This window comes from Tamandua tetradactyla, chromosome 7 (genome assembly GCF_023851605.1).
Source record: "Tamandua tetradactyla isolate mTamTet1 chromosome 7, mTamTet1.pri, whole genome shotgun sequence".
Lineage (NCBI taxonomy): Eukaryota > Metazoa > Chordata > Mammalia > Pilosa > Myrmecophagidae > Tamandua > Tamandua tetradactyla.
This window is the reverse complement of record NC_135333.1, coordinates 34,491,570-34,507,439: the sequence shown is the minus strand read 5'-3', so window position 1 is coordinate 34,507,439 and position 15,870 is coordinate 34,491,570. Positions and strand designations below refer to the sequence as shown.

The 15,870-nt window shown below is 39.3% G+C and overlaps 1 protein-coding gene and 1 pseudogene across 2 annotated transcripts in view; one reads left to right on the top strand and one right to left on the bottom strand.

Moving 5' to 3' along the window:
* Positions 1 to 15,870, bottom strand: part of ZC3H7B (zinc finger CCCH-type containing 7B) — an 86,785-nt gene that overhangs the window by 42,968 nt on the left and 27,947 nt on the right. The window contains exon 2 of one of the 2 annotated variants that reach the window (XM_077168979.1): positions 12,787 to 12,916. The exons of the other annotated variant lie outside the window; for it this stretch is intronic. The gene's annotated coding sequence lies outside the window, so the exon portion shown is untranslated. The remainder of the gene's footprint in view (positions 1 to 12,786; positions 12,917 to 15,870) is intronic. 2 annotated transcript variants of the gene reach the window in all.
* Positions 2,716 to 4,918, top strand: LOC143690413 (ATM interactor pseudogene; annotated as a pseudogene).

Here is a 15,870-nt window from a genome sequence, read left to right as displayed (position 1 = left end):
TTCTGGATGAACTCCACATGAGAGGCTCACCAGCCGAAGTAGGAATGGGAACTGTCTCCTCTGAATCCTCCTTAAAAGGCTTCCCGTGATTAGATTAAGCATCACTCATTGTAGAAGACACTCCCCTTTGGCTGATTACAAATGGAATCAGCTGTGGATGCACCTGACATGATCATGACCTAATCCTATGAAATGTCCTCATTGCAACAGAGAGGCCAGCACTTGCCGGATCAGATAAACAGGTACCACAACTTGGCCAAGTTGACACATGTCCTTAACCATGACAGATTGGAAAAATTTATATCTTTATTTTCACTAAGCTCTACCTGATATTTAGCATTTCTTTCCACTGTGAACGTAGACAACACCCCACAATAGTGTTAGTGAACACTGTGACTTGGCACTGCTGGAAATCACAGTTATTTTCCTATCAAATTTTGGTTATTGCATATATAATGTAGTACTTTTTATGCTCATTACCATTTTGCAATAATGGTAGTGAGATTCACTGCTAGACCTTGTTTGTTGATACATTAATAAAGAAGCATAGCTGTGGTCCAATCAAATGGTTTCCTCTGTAATCCAGTGTACTTTATTTTATGTGTTTAAGAACATGCTAGGGTGGCGTCCGTGGGCTTCCCAGGCTGCCTGAGGAGTCCACCGTGTAGAGCTTAAGATGCCCTGTTTTAAGTAATCATGTTATTCATCCCCACAATTATCTCAAAAGTGGGTGTTATTATCCCCACTTTCAACAGAAAAAAAAGGGAGACTTGGAGGGGTCCATGATGCCCAAGGCCACACGGCTGCTAAAGAGGAAAGCTGGCACTGTCCCTGGGTTTGCAAGGGGAATGCTCCAGGGCCTCAACAATTTGTTTTCTTTTCAACTGGTCACCTCCAACAAAAACCAAAGTTCAGGCCACTTCCCCAGGCCTCTCTAACTCTCCGCATCACAAGTCAAACTAAGAGCCAGCAGCAAAGCAAAATCTTCCTTCCAGCAGCCCATCTGGTTACAAAAGCTTTTAGTTCCATAACCTTGTCTTACCCTTCCAACAACTTGGGGGCTAGAATGCATGGAAATGGAAAGTGAGCTCAGGGAGCCAGAAGCCCTGCCCAAGGCCACACTGTCAGCTCAAGTAACCAGGTCAAACCCTCATCTCTGTCTCCATGATGCAGGCTTCAGATTCTCCATCAAGACTCCCAAATGTGCTAAAGTGAGATTTTCAAAAGTAACTGTCAGCATAAAGAAGAATCCAAAAGATAAAATAGCAGATCTCACAGAGATGAAAGATAATGTAGACCAAATTAGAAATATACTAGAGACACACAATAACAGATTTGAAGAAGAGGAAGGAAGAATAAGTGAACTGGAAGACAGAACAATTGAACTAGAGCACACAAAAGAGCAAATGGCAAGAAAGATGGAAAAAATGGGACTGGATCTCAGGGAAATGATGGGCAAGAAAAGGTACACAAATACAGGAATCACTGGTATCCCAGAAGGAGAAGAGAAGACTACAGGGCTGGGGAGGTTAGCTGATAAAATCAGAGAAAACTTCCTAACTCTTATAAAAGACATAAATATGCAAATCAAAAAGGTCCAACAACCCCCAACTAGAATACATGCAAATAAGCCTACTATAAGACACATACTAATCAAACTGTCAAATGTTGAAGAGAAGCCCAAATTCCTGAAAGCAGCACAAGAAAAGCAATCTACTACATACAAGGGAAAACACATAAGACTGAGTTTGGACTACTCAACAGACACCCTAGAGACAAGAAAACAGTGATATGGTATATTTAAGATCCTGAATGAGAAAGGCTTCCAGCCAAGAATTCTTTATCCAGCCAAGTTGTCCTTCAAAACTGAGGGAGAGATTAAAATCTTCAAAGATAAAGACTGAGAGAACTAGTCAGCAAAAGACCTGCCCTACAAGAAGTACTAAAGGGAATCTTGTCAGCTGAAGAAAAAAGACAAGAGAGGAAGGCCAAGAGGAGGGCACAGAACTGAAGAGTACCAGTGAGAGTAATTTAAAGGACAAAAAGAGAGAGGGAAAAGAATATATAGATCTAACAAATAAAAATCAAAGGAATATGGTAATTTCAAGAACTGCTTTTACAGTAATAACTTTGAACATTAACAGACTAAACTCATCAACTAAAAGATAGAGACTGGTAGAGTGGGTAAAAAACATATAATCTATCGATATGCTGTTTACAAGAGGTGCATCTTAGACCCAAGGACACAAACAGATTGAAAGTGAAAGGATGGAAAAAGATGTTTCCAGCAAGCTGTAACCAAAAGAAAGGAGGAGTAGTTATATGAATATCAGATAAAATAGACTTTAAATGTAAAGATGTCATAAGAGACAAAGAAGGATACTACATATTAGTAAAAGGGACAATTCACCAAGAAGAAATAAATGTTTATGCTCCCAATGAAGGAGCTTCAAAGTACATGAGGCAAACATTGGCAAACTGAAGGGAAGGCCTTGCTGCTTGGCAGGAGCCATGATGACCTTGGAGGTGGGGCCTGCGGCTCTGGACTTGGATGCCCTGGTGGTCCCAACAGACACAAGGGGAGCTGCCACTGACACCATCTCAGGCCCAGAAGGTCCCCAGGGATGGCTGAGGGGAAGCTGGCAGAAGCCCGCAGCAACAAGGCAGGAACCCGCAGCTTGACCGGGAACTGATCTGGCTGTGCACATCAACGTCCGGTGTACCGTGCACTGATGCGGCAAGATCCTGCCCAACCACCCTGGGCTCAACACGCACCTGGTCAAGAACCACCGTCTGCAGGATGGCATAGCAAATCCAGCTATAAGGAAAGATTTGAAAACTGTACTGAAATTCTACTCTTGTCCAACTGAGGGATGGCCTCAAGGCCCTGACAGAACATTTTCTCAGTTCTCTCTTGTAAAACAGTGCTTTATGAAAATGCATGATGAAAAGAAGCATAACTATAGTAAGTGCAGCAATTCTTATGGTACTGAATGGGACTTGAAAAGATACACAGAAAAAAAAAAAGATACACAGAGGACATTGCAAGACCTTCTAGTACACAAGTGGCTATTCTTACACAAGAAGAACTGCCTCGCAGTCACACATCTACTGAACTGGCCATGAGATGTCTAGTTGAGCACAGGGATCCACCTGGTAAGGAAAGGAAAATGGAGAACCCTATTAACAACCAGAATGTCAAAAAAAGACCACTGAATCGTTTCTCAATAAACCAACCTCTAGACCAGCCACACAAGAATTAAAAACTTCACAAATAAAGCTAGTGGCTTCCTGTGAAGACTCTTGCAGCTCTAATGCCAGAAACAGACTCTTACAACACCTCCAAGGTATCCTCAGAAGTTGTTTTTACCAAAGCCCAAAATGGCTTTGGTTAAACTTCCTGTTACGCAGTTTTCTCCAATACCTGTCTCTGTGCCTACTACAGCCAACTCCTCAACCCAGCCTTGGTAGTAAGCGTGGATCAACAGGGCTCTGCCATGGACACCATTCACTCACTTCCCTTGTCCATCCTCGGCCTAGATTTGGGGCCCTGCTCTCTTAGGGAAAGCCTGCCGCTCTGAAAAATTGTGAATTCCATTGTTGAGCCAATTAGTACAGGTGTTCAAGTGAACTTGGGTCAAAGTCCACCTACTTCTTTAGAACAACCTGGGAACACATGTCAGAAGAAGACCATTTCTTCCATCAATGTGCAGACAGATCTTATGCTTCACCAAGCTTCATGGCTTCTGCACAGTGACCTTCCCCAGACTCCTGTGTATCATCTTGTTCTCAAACTGATTTGACATTTGTTTCTCAAGTCGCACTTCCCATTAGTGTTCATATTCAAATACTGTTACCCAGTTCTAAAGTAACTTCATCTGTAGCTGCTCAGATTGATGCTTTTTTAGATGACTGTTTCTTCACAGAAACTCAAACCAGTGGAGTGCAAAGTTACAGATGACTTGGGACAAATGGACCAAGCGGTAATGCGTGGAGACATTTCTGAGAATGTCCATTCATCATGCAGGGTTTCTACAGGCAATATTTTAAGCAACAATTTGGTAGCAGAGACTATAATTCATGGTTTGTTACCTCAGAATGACCCTAAGACTTTAAATCAAGATATTGAGAAATCTGTACCAATGATAAACTTTAGTGAGCAGAACAGGATGCCTCTTTCACAAAACATGACAGATAATCAGGCCCAAACCATGGATTTATTAAGTGATTTAAAAAACATCTTGTCAAGTGTGCTGCCAGGTCAGACATTGAATAATCACAGTCTTTTGTCTGATATGAACACTGGACCTGAAGAGTTCCCATCTGGCCCAACCCAGAATCCTGGAATAGATTTTGATATTGAAGAGTTCTTTTCAGACTCAAATATCCAAATTCAAGTGGAAGAGAGTGAACTTAGCAATATGAACTCTGAACCAATCTTGGAATCCCTGGACATAGAGACCCAAACTGACATTTTACTTGTAGACACCTCTGCTCAGTCCAACAGTTGTCGGGGAAATGCGAACTTTTTGGGCCTTGAAATGTCTGATACGCAGACACAGACAAACTTAAACTTCTTTTTAGACAGTAGCCCCCATCTGCCTCTGGGCAGTACTCTGAAACACTCCAGCTTTTCAATGAACACTGATTCAGCTGACATAGAAATACAAACAGAAGGGATTTCCACTAAAAACCTACCAGCTCTAGAAAGCGAAGTTCAGTTGAACTATACAGAAACACAGACCATGAATTCTGGTTTTGAAACCCTGGGAGTTTGTTTTGCATTGTTGAGCAATGAAACTCAAATAGCCATGGATGACCTCCTTCTGGCCAGTTTGGCCTGGCACACGATGGAGTCTCTGTTCAGTTCTGTGAAACCCAGACATGTACAGAACTACATACAGTCTCCAATTCCTAAAAGTGAAGTTCACATGCGGGATGGCATTTACAGCCTTCTCCTGGATTTAGAAATGGGGACAAGAGTATTAACTGTTGAATGTAGCTGTTTATGCAGCTGCTTAGATTATTTGAAGTTCTTTGTCTTTTGTACTTCTAAACATGAAATTTGTGTATAAATGTGAGTGTATTGTAAAGTGTATGATGCTGATAAAAAAAAAACACTAAAGACAGCTATAGACGTATCAACAATAATAGTGGGAGACTTTAATATGCCACTCTCCTCCACAGATAGAACAACCAGGAAGAGGATCAACACGGAAACACAGAACTTAAACAATGTGACAAATGAATTAGGCAGAATAGACATATAAAGATCACTACACCCCAAAACACGAGGATGTACATTCTTCTCTAATGCTCATAAAACATTCTCCAGAATAGATCATATGCTGGAACATAAAACAGGTCTTTATAAATTTAATAAGATTGAAATTATCCAAAGCATTTTTTCTGACCACAACAGAATGAAGCTAGAAATTAATAATCACCAAAGAACCAGAACTTTCACAAATATGTGGAGATAAAACAACATACTCTTTATAATCAGTGCATCAAAGAAGAAATTACTAGAGAAATAACAGGAGACAAATGATAATGAGAATACGATGTACCAGAACTTAGGAAATGCAGCAAAGGCAGTGCTCAGAGCAAAATTTATTGTCCTAAATGCCTACATTAAAAAATAACAAAGAGCAAAAATCAAGGACTTAACTGCTCACCTGAAGAAATTAGAGAACGAACAGCAAACTAACCACAAAACAAATAAAAGAAGAGAAATAGCCGAGGTTAAAGTGAAATAAATGAACTGGAGAACAAAAAAACAATAGAAGGAATCAACAAAACCAAAAGCTGGTCCTTTGAGAAAATCAATAAAATCAATGAACCCCAGCTAGACTGACAAAGATAAAAAGAGAGAGGACTCAAATAAACAAAATCAGAAATGAGAGGGGGGTGTTGCCAGGGATCCTGAAGAAATTTTATGCATCATAAGAGAGTTTAGCTGCCAACAAACTAGACAACTTAGATGAAATGGACAAATTCCTAGAAATACACGAATTACCTGTACTGACTCAAGAAGAGATAAAAGATCTCAATAAACCAATTAGAAGTAAAGAGATTCAATCAGTCATCAAAAATCTTCCCACAAACAAAAGCCCAGCACCAGATGGCTTCACAGGGAAATTTTATCAAACATTCTGAAAAGAACTAACACCAATCCTGCTCAAACTCTTCCAAACATTGACAAAAAAGGAAGGTACCTGTGCCAGTTTGAAAAGCTTTATGTACCCTAGAAAAGCCATGTTTTAATCCTAATCAACCTTGTGGGAGCAATGGTTTCTTCTAATCCCTACTCAGTAATGTATGTTGTAAACTTTAATTAGCTTATCTCAATGGAGATGTGACTCAATGAAGCATGGGTATTAAACCTGATTAGGTAGAGATGTGTCTCCACCCATTCCAGGTGGGTCTTGATTGGTTTTACTGGAATCCTTTAAAAGAAGAAGCAGTTTGGAAAAAGCTAGAGAACAACAAGAGAGAAAGCCATGAGAAAGCTTCAGAATGCTGCAGAACCATGAAGCAGAGAGTCCACCAGCTAGCAACTTTTGGAGATGAAGAAGGAAAATGCTTCCTGGGAGCTGGAGAGGAAACTAGCAGATGACGCCGTGTTCATCATGTGCCTTTCCAGATGAGAGAGAAATCTGACTGTGTTTAGAGAGAAACCCTGACTGTGTTTGACATGTGCCTTTCCACTTGAGAGAGAAACCCTGAACTTCATCCAGTCTTCTTGAATCAAGGTTATCTTTCCCTGGATGCCTTAGATTGAACTTTTGGATAGCCTTGCTTTAGTTGGGACATTTTCACAGCCTTAGAACTGTAAACTTGCAACTTAATAAATTCTCCTTTTTAAAAACGATTCCTTTTCTGGTATATTGCATTCTGGCAGCTTGCTGACTAGAACAGAACCTAAAGTTTCGGTAATATACAATATAATCAACCTGTCTGGATAGCTCATTTAAACAACCCAAATGCATGAAGCCCAGAATGGAAACAAAGCCCTGTGATTCTGAATAGTTTAATGTAATACCTGGATACAAGTGAGGGTCAGTCAGAAGGGCACAAGATAAAGGCTGTACAATCATTATCAGAGATCAAGGCAGCTGAATTACAGTTCAGAGATTTCAGGTATTTCCCTCTGTCTAATATACCAGGAAGTAATAAAGAACACCTATATAATGATTCCATAATCATAATCATCCCTTAAATCCTAAATTCTCGGTTACAACTCCTCCCTCTCATTTGATAGTTCTCTCAATCTTGATGGATATCTGGGTAACGACCATTCTAACTACTTCATGCTGAAAAGAGGTGTCAACACTATGGGGCAGAGGGATGAAATTGGTTGTTATTCTTAGAGAGACAGGTATTTTGGGGTTACAGGGCTTATCTGGCATAGGAACAATTCAGAGACCTCAAGTCTCTGAAAAAGAAACTTAATAAGTAGAACTTTTATAGAGTCTGAAACAGAGCCCAAGGTATTCTAAAGACTAACTGAAGTCTTTTCTCTTTTTCAGCTTTTTTAATAGTTGCTGTATAGAGTAATGCTGACTTTCAGAGCTGGAGAACTCTGAGTTTCAGATGTCACATAGATACCCAAAGTTCTAGGAAACTACCAGGGTATGCACAAACAACAAAGCATCTCAGAATTTAGAAATAACAGTTAAATTTAGGAATAAATCTGACTGTTGTAAGAGCTTACAGTCTAGGTCATAATTTTCTTATGAGCATTTTCTAAATGAAGCTATTTTCAGAAATAAAAACATTTGACAGTTGACTTATATTGGCAGTCATTAACCACAAATCACAGCAGAAATTTTATCCTGTTTTATCTTTACACATTTACCAGGGTTATGCTAATTAACAGGTGGGACACAATTTACATACTTGCCTTGTTTCTCTTTTAAAGTCCCTTTTTATTGAAGATGATGTTCTGACTTACAGCTGACCACATGTATGTTTTAGAGATGCATTAGAGCAAGACAGTATAACTGACAAGTAAATTTGGTTGTCTCCATGATCTGTTACCTTTTTCTAGGAATAACTAAAATCATGATTAACAACATCTTCTTACTACTGTCTAACATTAGGCAGATTAGTATCAGGACATAAAATGGACAGTGACAATGTTGTCAAGTCTTTAGGAATTTTATACAATCTCTAAATATATGAATAACATTTTACCCACACAAATTTAGCTTAGCAGAATGACAGAAAATCACTTCCTAATTATTGTAATAATTTCCAAACACTTCCTAGGCTATATTTTAAACTCTTTTAGCATCTCATTTTTACAAAGTGAAAAAGAACAAATCCTTTGTAATAGTTTTCCTTCAAATATGAAACTTGTCTTCTGAAATAAAGGATGATAAGGCAAACATAAACATTAACAAGAATATTATTCTGATCTTCTAGAAAGAGTACTTGGATGGTTAAGAAAAACTTTATATAACTTTTCATTAAGAGCAGACAACAATCCACATAAGTTTTTTCCTTTTTTTTTGGGTGCAAGGTCTGAGAATCGAACCTTGTTATCCCATGTGGAAGGAAAGCATTTTACCACTGAACCACACCCATGCACTCAATCCATGCAATTTTAACAGAAAGAAAACTAAATTCCAATTTTGTATGTATAGACACTTTAACACAAAATCTCCTTTAAAAAAAATATTATAAATAGACCTATAAAATTTTTGGTGAGTATTGACTATGACAGACAGACTTCACTTTCATAAACTTTCTACAACTTTCCATATTCTGAATATTCAGGTTTTGTAGTCAGCAATATCTACAACAAACAAAATTCACTTTAATCAGAAAACACGATCATCTTAGTATGGAAAATAATAAAAACACTATCCATCCCAACTATAGTCTTTATTTATTCAGACTACATACAACTAGAAATAAATTTGATAAGTTTACAAAGTCCTCTGAACATGCATACTACTCTCTAATAATGTGTTCATGAAGGGTAGAAGAGACAGAGATACTAGAAAATAACAGAAGAAGGAAAAAATTTATGCTTGGGTTTGGAATGCAGCGAGTCATTTAAATACATTATACTCACAATGCACAAATGATTACTTCACAGTATGCCTAAAATCTCTCAGTTCAATCTAGCACTACCTTCAAAGGTCAGAAGAGTGCAAGTTTGAAATATAACCAATTCCTGAATAATTAAGGGATTTATATGAAGGAAAAAACCCCAACTTTTCCCCAATATTATTTCCAATACCAGGAATATGTTAGTACTCAAAATTAAGTTACGGCCTCTGAAAAACTAGTTCAGAGCTCTATCTATTCAAATGCTACCCTTTTATTGAAAAGTCTCTTCGCCTAGGTCATTCTTTACCTATGTGCCTTTTTTTTTTTTCTGAATTCCTCCAGCATCTTTACTCCTTTATTAAGTTAATTGGCAGGGACTTTAAATACTCCTCATACTATGTCCTGGTATAAATTTATTCTATCTAGAATATAAACTCCTTGAAGCCAAGAATTAGATCTTCCCCATTCATGACATCACTTACTAACCTGATTATGTAATATGCTCATCAAAAATACACTCACATTAACAAAGCACTACAAATCCAAATTTTCCCACATATTAGGGTAACAAATGGGAAGGTAATTAAGAAACCAGATTCTTTGAAATCAGTAATCAATGTTAACAAAATCTCACTTACATTTCTTACTAACCTCAACTGACTCCTTAAATAGGATATATTTGAAGCATCAGCATAACCTCATTTTTATTATATTTTATATAAATTTCATCATTACCAAGCACATTGCTCCATTTATGTAACATGTCTTTTGGAGAGGAAATCTGACAATGTACTTAGAATACTAGCTTATGCTAACCATAAACTTGTATGAATTTAGGGAGAACATACCAAAGTAGAATAAAATCATATTTGTTTAATTCAAAAAGTCATCATAAAGACAGGAATCAGACTAGACTTTGTCACTGCATTTTTTTTTTTTTTGCAGTTGTATTTGCTTTTTTATTCCTTCTATTGGAGGTTAAGGAAAATCTCTTTGTTTTCATAATATTCTAAAATTACTAATAACCTCAAAAGCATATTGACTACTGGATGCACAGGTGGTTCAGTGGTAAAATGTTTGCCTGCTACGTGGGAGACTGGGTTCAATTCCTGGCCCATGCACTACCCATCCCCACCAAAAAAAAAAAAAGCATACTGACTATCAGGCATTGGAAAATGTGCTACAATTGTTTACTTTGTCCCAAGCATAAATCTAGGAAAACTTTTTCATAGCTCTCAATAACACTAATTTTACTTTCTGAAATTCAGCAATTAGATCTTATTCAATTATTCCTATCCCAAGGCTATTTACATTTTTTTTTTTTAGGTTCATGGTTTCTCCAATGGCTCTTTTTTGTTTGTTTTTATTTTATTTTATTTTTCTTCCATTCTACATATATAATCAGTAATTCACAATATCATCACTTAGTTGCATATTCATCATCATGATCATTTCTTAGAACATTTACATCAATTCAGAAAAAGAAATAAAAAGACAACAGAAAAAGAAATAAAACAAAAACAGAAAAAAAAATTCATACATACCATACCCCTTACTTTCCCCTTTCACTGATCACTAGCATTTCAAACTAAATTTATTTTAATATTTGTTTCCCCTATTATATATTTTTATTCCATATGTTCTACACATCTGTTGACAAGGTAGATAAAAGGAGCATCAGACACAAGGTTTTCACAATCACACAGTCATACTGTGAAAGCTACATCGGTATACAATCATCATCAAGGAACATGGCTACTGGAACACAGCTCTACATATTCAGGCAGTTCCCTCCAGCCTCTCCATTGGCTATTTACATTTTAATAATGATTGTTTGTTATGATTTCTTTTGTAAATGTATTATTGAAAAAAAATAAAACTTTAGGTGGGAAACAAACATGGCCTATTATACAGCATTTCTTCTGTGCTTACCATTTCTAATGTCCAAGCCCAAGAGAAAGAATTCTAAACCAAGGCCACACCTCCCTTCATCTTCTTTCTACAGGGAACCCTTCCTCAATAGCTGATTTAGTTGGTGTATTCATACTTGGTCAAGGCTTAAGAGGCCCTGAGGGCACAGATAGGTGAGACAGAAAGAATGAGGCCTGGTCTGTTGAACTTGGGTTTAAAAGTTTTAAATGAGGGCAGTGGGATTTGACAGTTCCTATGGCAGTGGGATTTGACAGTTTCTATGTCCATCTTTTAATTGTTTCCAACTATAGATCCATTCCACTTAAAGCTGTGATAGGGGACGACTGAAAATGTCTTTGTTTTTTCCCAGAGCAGACTTCTGACAACCCTCTGCTGCTTTAAGGGAATTTCTGGGGCCCTTTCTTTTTTTTGTCTTCCTTTCTTTTTAATGTCCAGGTTTGTTTATAGTAATTATAAAAATCTAAGGCTTTGAACCTTAGTTCCTAGTTCTTAGGTCCTTAGTGCCTAGAGAGTTTTATTCCTTTTTATCTGGAACTCTAGGAGTACTACTTTATATATATATATATATATATATATATGCCTATTTATCTTTAAGCAATTCAACAGTGCTCTTTAAGAATTTTTTTTTTCATTTGCTATTACCATCAGGAGGTATGACGATATACATTGAACAAGCAAACAGATACAAATAGAAAGTTAGTCACATAAGAGACAACATCACAGAGACACTTTTGAGAGGGACAAATAAAGGACTAAATATGCATCATCTCATCCCATTTCTGCTCTTTTGCAGAATAACTCTAACCATACTAGTGTTCTTTTCCATATAGCCATTCTCAAGCTATTCTAAATCATATTGGGGCCAGACTGTGTTACAGAAATAAACTTGGGTGGGCCATGGTGGCTCAATAGACCGAGTTCTCGCCTGCCATGCTGGAGACCTGGGTTCGATTCCTGGTGTCTGCCCATGTTGAAAAAAAAAAAAAGAAAGAAAGATCCTTTTTTTCATACACTCATAACAAAAATCTTTATAATTTTTCAATATAGCCTATAGGTTCCCATTTCAAAGAACTTCTGAAATCAGTAACCAGTTAGGAACACTTGAACAACAAAATTGCGTTAAGACAACAACTAACAAATTTAAACAGACACTTAACACTTATTATATATTTAAATAATACAACAATTACCAACCAGACAGAACATACCAGTTAACAATTAAACAGGCATTAAACATTTATGAATGCCTGAGAATTTATTATACCTGAGGAACACACCAGTTAACAGTTTTTTTGTTTTTTTCATGGGCAGGCACCGGGAAATTGAACCTGGGTCTCTGGCATGGCAGACAAGAACTCTACTTGCTGAGCCACCATGGCCCACCCCCACACCAGTTAACAGTTAAACATGCATACTTAATTTCATTAAATAAATTAATTGTTGATTACTTAATTTCTAGGAGAATACTCGGCAGACGAACTCAGGGCAGGGCCTTGAAGTCTGTACAGAATAGTATCCAGAAAACAGAAAGGTGTAGAGATCAGAGCAAGAAGAGCTTGTTCTGGAAGCCGGATCCAGGTCCAGGGGTACTGACTTTCTGACCCACTTCTGCCTTGGTGATGCAATCACCCAGTTAGATATCTGGACTTGGAACTGCAAACTGTTTCTCTCTTTGGAGCTTTTTACGGTGCTGAGGCTCTGGAGTGCCGGCAGAATAGAGAAAAACCCAGTTGTCAAGCCTCTAGACTAAAAGGAGTCTAGCGGCCCCTAGAGACTCGAATACCTATTTACCTTTCTGCCAGGGCTCCAGAACTGTAGGCTGTGGACTCCTTCTTAGGAATCTTCTCCCTTCTCGGGTCGCCAAATTGATACTGGACAAAAGTGGTGGGTCCTCTGCCTGATGAGCTCCAATGACCAATTCCTGAGATACCAGGGTTTCAAAGAGAGAAAGAGTTTATTGCCAGGTGTGAAGTAGGAGATCAGATGGTCTATCAGCAAAAATCCATCTCCTAGGGCGGGCCACGGTGGCTCAGCAGGCAAGAATGCTCGCCTGCCATGCCAGAGGGCCCAGGTTCAATTCCCGGTGCCTGCCCATGTTAAGAAAAAAAAAAAAATCCATCTCCCTGAACTTCAGTAATCCTGATAGTTTTATAGTATCAACAGATGGGGAGATTTTAGGAAAATTCACACAATGGCTCCAGATCATGTAAATAGAGATGATCTAATTATTGAGCATGTGTAGATTGATTACATGTATATGTAAGGAAATGACAGCCTTAATATGACAGAGGGCATGACTTTTAGTATTATAATGAGGTCTATGTCACTTACAGTTAAAGTTTAAGCTACTGCACATGTAGGCGTGCCCATTTTGGTTAGATCCAGCTTCCTTTATTAAGATAATCTTGGACTTGGGGTGGGTTAGTTCTGGTTTGACTCAAGGCCCTTCATTAATGAACATTAGGGACTGTCTTCAGTGATCATAAGACTCTAAAGTTGAAAAACCGGATAAAATGGGTACAAGTGAAGGTTAGTCATAAGGTTTTTAAAATCACAAACGCACAAGATAACGGCTACACAACAATTATCAGAGATCAAGGCAGCTGGATTACAGTTCAGAGATTTCAGGCATTTCTGCTCTGGCTACTGTAACATCAGAAAGTAAAAAAGGAATATCTATATAATGATTCAGCAATTGTAATCATCCCTTGAATCCTAATTTCTTGGTTGGACCACTAAGGAAATAACGAAAAATTATACAGAGAGTTGTGGGAATATGGCAGAGTAAACTCCAGGAATCAGTCTTTCCACGAGAACAGCTATTAAACAGACAGGAACGTCTGAATCAACTATTTTGAAACTTGGAAGTCAGTAGAACACTGTACAGCATCCAGGAAAAACAGGCTGGTAAATTATGGTAAGTACAGTAAGCTGCCCTCTCAGTGCTGCGGTTACCAGAGCCCATTCCCCACTTTCAATGTAGGTAGCAGTGGGGTCCGAACCCCTGCGTTAGCTTATAAGTGTCAGAGAAGGACATAAAAATCCAACTCCCTGAGATCTGGGAGGCAGGGTATGCAGGCCAATCACTGATCTCTGCTTTTGATCTGTTACTTCAGATCACTGGGTGGCTGGCTCAGAGGGAAGCATTGCTCCAACCCTCCCCAGGACAAAGAGGCAGAGCTTAAAGAGGCAGTACCTTTCCCACCCACCCCCAAACACACACACACACACACACACACACACTTTTCTCTTTCCACTTCCCGTTTAGGAGCAAAAATTCCCTGGAAAAGTCACAAATTGAAAGCTACAACCCTCAATAACAACAATGGGGAAAAAAAAGCCTAGCAATCCCAGAGGAGTAGGAAAACTAGATCTTCAGAGTTAAAATATTCTAATACACAAAATGTCCCGTTCTCAACAAAAATTTAAAAACACAAAGAAACAGGAAGGTAAAGGCCCATTCACAGGAAAGAAATAAAAAAAAGAGTTCCCCAGAAACCATCCCTGAGGAACTTCATGTATTGGGTCTATTAATCAAAGCAACCATCTTAATTATGTTCAATGAGCTAAAGGAATCAATCTAGAGGAAATTAGAAAATGTTGTCTGAACAGAATAAAGAAATAGAAATTAGAAAAAAGAACCAAACAGATTTTGGAGCTGCAAAGTACAGTAATTGAAATAAAAAACTCATTAGATGGAGTTCCGGGAAGATGGCCGAATAGGGTAGATTGAACTCAGCCGTGCTCCAAGGAAAAATCAGAGGAGGGATGGGAGGGTGACTGAGACAGCAATTCAAGAGTGCAGCTGACCTGGGAGAGCCTTCTGCACCACATAGAGTGGCCCTGGTTGCAAAAGCTGAGGAACTGAGAATCTGAGAACTGGAGCCTAATGTGGAAGTACAGAGCCCATGGGAGTGCATGGAGAGGGAGACAAGGACTAGGAAGTAAGCCAAGCTGCGTTCCTTGAATGCGCTACCCACACCAGCGCAGCCCTACCTGTGATTCACCCTACACCCCGCACACCTGAACCCTATCACCCATCCCCACTCCCCGCACTCCAAACGCCCCCCCACCAACACCCAGAGCATGTACCTGCCCAACACCCCCACCCCAAGTGCAGACCAGCCCACCTCTTCTGTACCCCTCCTGAGCACTACTTCCCCCTCCCTGCAGGCTGTTACCAGGACATGAAGGCTATAGATGCTAACCTCCATACACAGGCTACACCTGGCACCCGCCAATACTGTCACACAGCCTCACCCCGCCCCTTCTGAGCTCTGCACATCAGTTTACGGCACTCCTAGTCCCATGCATGTGCTTGGCCCCTAGTCATGCCCCTCAGCTCTGGGATCAAAAGTTTATGACACTTCTAGACCTGTCCATGCACACGGCCCTCAGTCAAGTCCCCCAAACTCTGGGAAAGCGCTGGCCTGCACAGCCAGGTCACATCCACCCCCAGACCATGTGGGTCGACCCACTGCCGTAGGTCTGTGCATGTGCACAAAGGGTCCCACACCCTAGACCAGTGCACATTAGGGTTACGCCCCACACCTATGCACCCTCACAGGTACAACGTCCCTGGCTGCCGGGTGCCCATGTTCACAAGCATCAGCATAACCTCCCCAACCTGGCCCACACCTGTGCTGCAACGCATCACCTTGCTGTTGTGCCCCACCCCATACCCTGCATCCTGCTACACATCCACCCCATCCACCCCACAAACACAAGGCTTTAGACTACTTAAGGGAATAAACTTCAAAAGTAAATCAGTCAAGATATTTACATGCGATGAAAACAACAGAAGATCACTAAGCAGATCACAATGCTGACAGCTATAGCCCTGCCTAATCACCAAATTAAAACACAGAGGAGACA